The sequence below is a fragment of the Halichoeres trimaculatus genome, unplaced genomic scaffold (genome assembly GCF_033239565.1).
Source record: "Halichoeres trimaculatus isolate MK-OKI-2021-1 unplaced genomic scaffold, fHalTri1.1 fHalTri1_scaffold_21, whole genome shotgun sequence".
Taxonomy (NCBI): domain Eukaryota; kingdom Metazoa; phylum Chordata; class Actinopteri; order Labriformes; family Labridae; genus Halichoeres; species Halichoeres trimaculatus.
In genome coordinates, this window is record NW_027437199.1 from 15,620,119 (window position 1) to 15,626,118 (window position 6,000).

Here is a 6,000-nt window from a genome sequence, read left to right on the forward strand (position 1 = left end):
AGTGTCAGGAAAAACTTTGTGAAGAGTATTTAATTTCCATTGCTGAAATAAAAGCTCTGTGTCCCTCTGTTATGTCCGCCAATATCAATATTGTTGTAATATAAATTGATTCAATGACTTATTTTTTTTACTTCAGTTGTTTTTGTTCTATACCTTTATTACAGAGAACAATGTGACTTTAAACTGCATGATTTTTAGTAAACTAGAAACTAGAAAAACTGGCATTTCATGTTAATGCAGTATGTGCACTTGCACTTAAAGCTAGCTGCATATGCTCTGATCATTCAGGAGGCATGTAAAAATGATTTGTTGCCAAGGAATCCTTCCCATCACCAGCTGTTTAATAGCCGACAGTGTCTCTTTCTCTGAGTTATACTTGAGTTAATCAATACATACTGACAAATCTATAAACCTCTGTTTTTTTTTTTACTATACCGAGGCTTTAGCTACTCTGTGTGTTCTCTGCGTTAGCATTGTAAGTGTATGCCTTTGTGTGTATCTGTTTACATTTACATTAAACCTGTTTGCATGTGTGCTCCTATTACTCTCTATGTGTTTATTTTTTGCTGTTGAATGCCATTGTGCAGACACAGTGGATAAGAGGGAGACCAGCTAGCTGCATAAAGCCACCAGACCAGCTCACCAGCAGCCAGCAGGCCCCACTCGGCATGCACCTGGCGTCCCCTCACACACAACACCATTATTAATTGCTAATACATATTTATGTGGCACAAATTTGCCATTTGTTTATGCATAAAATTATCAATAGCACAGGGCGCTTAGCCAGAGAAAATGGTGACCTTTTTAAAGAGTAATAAATGAAACCGTGTGTGTATGTTTGTGTACTTGTGTGTGTGTGTTTGCGTGTTACCTAATGGCTAATGTTTTAAGAGGGAGGTGTTGGGATGGAACAAGGGGGAGAGGGTGGCTTTTTTTGGGCTGGACGTGGCAGTGAGGCAGCTGAGGACTGCCAAGAGTAGATCCACTGATCTGGATGTTTACCCACAGTTTGTATTTCACACAGGCAATGTTCTTTGTCCTCAGCTTGATTAGCTGTGTCCATGTTCAGGGTCTGCACTGGATGTGCCCAAGAGGATCACATTTGTGTACATACATTTGTGAATTATCAGGTTGTTCCATCTTACGTGTGCACCCCTTTACTCCTTTGGAAGGTTAAGTGTACTAATAATTATCTTTCTACTGTACACCACCTGTTTTATACTTAAGACATGTTGAAAGAATAGTCAAACTTTACCCTCTACTGCATTATAGGATGACGGAGAACTGGTGGTGGTCAGGCTGGCAGTATAATTTTTAAGAAATACACAACATTGCCTAGAAACATGTTTTTAAACTTAAGATTATTTGATTTTTTTTGGTTTGCTTCCAGCAAAACCTGATGACCATTCAACATTCAGATTGGTGCTGTTTGATGCGGGTCTGTGAGAACTATCCATTCGGCATTGATTGCCCCGGTGGTCTTGGTTCTGTTTTTCTGAAAAAAATGTTACAATGTCCTGAGAGCACCATCTCCCACTGCTGTAGAGATATGACCCTTGCTCAGGTGTTTGTTTTGTAGCAAATGAATGAGGAAGAGGATGCAGAGTGACGAGGCATTGCATTTATATCTAGGGGGCATTTACATAACAATGGTTTAGGATTAAACACGAAGGTGTTGTTGTGTTTTGACCTTTAGCTGGCCTGCGTTGTAGCCAACCTGAAACTGAAACATTTAAAAACAGCCTTCAGAGTAAAAGGTTTTCTAACAACATTCTTAGTGAAAACCCTGGCAACACATTTTGAACATCGAACAGTTTTATTGTGGTAACTTAAATTGCCAGACAACAGCAACAGTAACAGTGGCTTGTGCTGGCGAATCTTTTGACTACCTGTCAATAAAATGTGCATCTGTTGCACCACTTCTGCAACAAGTGAAGACACATTCAATATATACACCAGATGTTCAGCCCACCTCTACTTTGGAGGGAGGTTGCCAAAATACACTTCTGTCTATCATCAACTACAGGCCTGGCATGCATACTACAGCATTTTCCATCCGTCAGTGTTTCCAGTTTAAATACAGATTTTTTCACGTTCTTTTTGGTGTTTCCAAGTGGAACATTGTTGTATAAATGACCTCATAGCAGCATGACACTATAGTTTAAAAGTGACAATGAGTAATCGTGTAATGTCAAATTGAACCGTAGTTTAAAGGTCCCATATTCTGCTCCTTTTCTGCAGTTTAATATGGATCATTGATGTCTTCATGAAATGGTAGTAACATGTTTTGGTCCAAAAAGACAATAAATCAAGCACAGCAGCATTGTTTCCAGGCTCTCATAGCCCCTCTGTTCAGAACGCTCTGATTTAGTGGGCGTGGCCTTCATATGCAAATGAGCCACCGCTGATACCGCCCCGCTTTTCCACATCACTGAGAGCGGCGCCACGAGCTCCAAGTGCACAATGTTTAGAAAACAGCAAAGCTCGTTTACCATAACATTACAGGTTAAAATAACAGGCTAACCGCAGCTAAAGTTAGCATCCTGAAGCTAACACAGAGACAGGGGGGACACTGAGGAAAAGCTCTTCCATCTGCTCCACAGCACACAGCATTTAAAATACTCACATTTCCAGGGTCGGAGGTTTGTTGGCGGATGGTTGGTAATGCGCCTGGATTCAGGTCTAGTCTATTCGCTAGCCCTCTGTTGTACTGTCCAAAGTTGGAAAAGCAGTCGGCCATGAAGTGACTAGCACACACATGCACAGCTTTACTGAGTGTAGCTGGCACATTTCCTTTATAAATGAACTCTAGCCACTTAGACTCGTCTTCCTCCGAGATGGGAAGCTTGTGCATGGAACTATGTGGCTGTTTACAGCCAAAAACAGAGCAGTGATGGCTCTTCAACTTTGGCATTCTCCTCCTGGAGAGGAGGTGGGGAGGGGGTTTGGGGGTATTTGCTCTGGTAGACCAATCAGGTCAGACTTGCTCCTGATTGGTCAAAAAAAGGGAATTGCTGACGTCGGCCAATCCCCAAAATCCAAACGGCCCGTTTTAGGTCAGAATTTTACACTCACAAACACTACTAAGTACAGGTTTTTGTCATTAAATATCACATTTTGTGGGCTGGGAGGAAAGCCAAAGACCCACAAAATTCACTTTTTATTTCATTGATGCTCTATCAGTCTCTGGTTTTGCATTCATCTGCTCTTCCGACTGCTTCCTTTTTGTACATGAACAAATGACAGAGCTTGCCCCTTACGTAGTCAACTCACTTCTTGCTGCTAAACTTTACTAGCTGGCGTTCTGTCATGAAAAGGAACTTTAAATCTGTCTAAAGTAAATGGATTCATGTTTTCCAAAATCTAACCCAACCACAGATATTGAGTACAAACATTTAGAAATAACCACTTTTGATTAAAACCTCATTTTAAATCCTGGACTATAAACAGGCAAGTAGGAGACTATTTCAAAATCACTTACCAAGTCTTCACAGTGTCTTTCAGTATGAGTATTTTTTCTGCCCCAACCACTGCTTGTCTGCACCATTTTATTACAACAACCAGACCTACTTGAGAAAACTTGACTTGGTTAAACCTGGCAGCACTGGACTCTACATCAGCTGGTTTTTGATTGGTTAGAAAGGTCTCGACAACTCTTCCCTTGTTACAGATAATAACCACTTTTTTGTGGTTGCAGTACACATGTAGCTCCTCTTGTCAGGTTTCTGAGCCTCCACGTGGTTTAGCATGAAAATCAGACATGGAAGGAAATAGACGTCTGTATGCATATGTCTGTCTCTGTCAGGTGTGCCCCAAAAATGGTAATCATGGCAAAGTAAAGAAAGGAACTGAAGTAGAGGCAGACCAGGAGGGTGACCTATGGGGACCACCTGCCTGAAAGGGATGCAGGGTTCAAAACAGGAGCAGTTTAGACAGTGTGTTTGATGAGTAAGCAGCTAAGAAGAGCACCAGAAAGTGCTGCCATTCAGCTTGAAAAATTCTTATATTCTTCCATGGAAGATAAACCATAGCAGCACTGTAGGGTTTACAAAGTGGAGTTTCCTGCTGTAACTGAGATACCTCTTAGCTAGGGCTGCACGATTATCGCTATCGCAATCGCAATGTCAGCACATGCAATTCAGATTTTTCTCCATGATAACCAAGCAAGTAGACTCATCATGACACAATTTTTTTTATTAAATCGCAAGCACAATCTCAATCGCAATATTGTCCACCTAATAGCAAATCGCACCTTTTCCCCAAATCGTGCAGCACTACTCTTAGCGCTGTGGGGCAGTGTAGAAAGTGAAAGCCTGTCAGGCCCATTGTCACATATTCTTGTTGAAAACAGAGACAGACCCGCAGCTTGTTGTGTAGAAAAGCTTTTTTATTCAGAAGATAAAAGAGGTCACTTAAAAGAGGTTTAGGGTAACCATACACAACATCAAAAACCTTGCATGATCCCATAAGACCTCAAAAACACATGCTAGACAACTTTTAGATCCACAGACAAAAGCTTGCATGATCAAACTTGACTTTCAAAGTCAAACAAACATGGAGAGTTATCAAAGTTGTCAGCCGGCCGTCCTGTCGTGTGTTCTGTCATGCAGCAGCAATAAACGGGGAGAAGAATATACATAAATAATGCCACAAGCTTCTCTTCTTTTTCTATTTTCCACTTGGCTTTGGGTGCAGCCTTGTTTACATGCTCATGAGCTGCAAACATCAGGCCTACGTCGCTTCCCAGTCTGCTTCTCGCATTGCTCATTGCAGGCATTCCTCAAAAACAATAAATGTAAAGCATGGAGACAGTTATAGCCCATCTAAAAGTATAACTTATGATTTCAAAATATTAAAAAACAAACAAGAATGTATTGAGAGGCACAACATCTTGACAATTTTCAAACCACAGCTAGAGACAAAGTGCAGCAAACAAGAAATGAATCAAAATGGTTAAACAAGCACAATAAGTGTTCCTCGTTGGTGTGCTTTAAAAAACAAAGGCAGCATCTTGTTTCCTCAGTGTTTTATTTTCCTTTGTTTGACTTCTTTGTGCAATAACAGAGACAGCAAGCAAAACAACAAGGAAAAACAACATTAACCTGTGTAATTTCCAACCTGGAAGACAAGGACAAGTGTCTTGAGAAGCTTTTTGAAAAAGGCAAGATTCTTGAAGCTGTGCGTACCTTGCATAAAAGACGTTACAGGGAATCACTTTGTCTTCAAATCTGAGTATTCAGTTATTGTCTGTGGCTTTTTACATTGATCTCCCTCTTTACTCTTTGCTTCCACCTTTTGTCTCTTCGTATAGTCATTGATTTATGCCTCTCTGCTTTGCTCTCCCCTGTCCTTCAGTCTGTCTGACATTTTTGTCTGATCCATGCTTTATGTTCTCTGTTCTGTTCTCATCACTCTGATATGTCTGTCGTGGTGTCATATCTGTTCAACATCTGAGGATGTTTTCATGAACCTGTTTATGAGCCTGGAATGATAAATTAAATTTCCCCTTGGGATTAATCAAGTGTATATGTAAATACAAAAAAAGAACTGCTAAACCTCTGTCTGCTTCTCTTTTCCAGGGTCGGTCGTCTGTCTGATGGGTACCCAGTCTGCAGCGGAGCCACCTCTCTCGGGACCTTTGTAGGTCAGCTGCTATTTTCATACCACTCACACACAAAAACATGCACATGCACACACCGCGGATATACTTGCTTTATTTAAGTATATAAGCGCTCAAGGGACCCTGCTTGTAGACAATGGCAAACACAAACACATTGAAATGGTTTGATGAACAGGCTCTGTCATGCTTTGCTCTCTTTTCTCTTTCTAAAACAATGCTCTGTTACCTCCCTCGCTCTGTAACCCAGCTTTTATGTGGCCTTCATGAGGTCACACATAGGGCTTGAGTCAGTTTCCATGACTACACAGTCAGCATCCAGCCAATCAGCATTCTCAGCTGGCCTCTCAGGGGCCAGTTGGCAGCTAGTAAGCATCATATCT

General features: G+C 41.2%; 1 long non-coding RNA gene across 1 annotated transcript in view; it reads left to right on the plus strand.

The window, feature by feature from the left end:
- The window catches only part of LOC141810485 (uncharacterized), a 54,720-nt gene extending 49,069 nt beyond the window's left edge, over window positions 1-5,651 (plus strand). Inside the window, exon 4 of the long non-coding RNA XR_012600111.1 lies at window positions 5,580-5,651. This is a non-coding gene — a long non-coding RNA (uncharacterized LOC141810485). The remainder of the gene's footprint in view (window positions 1-5,579) is intronic.
- Window positions 5,652-6,000: the final 349 nt, after the last annotated feature.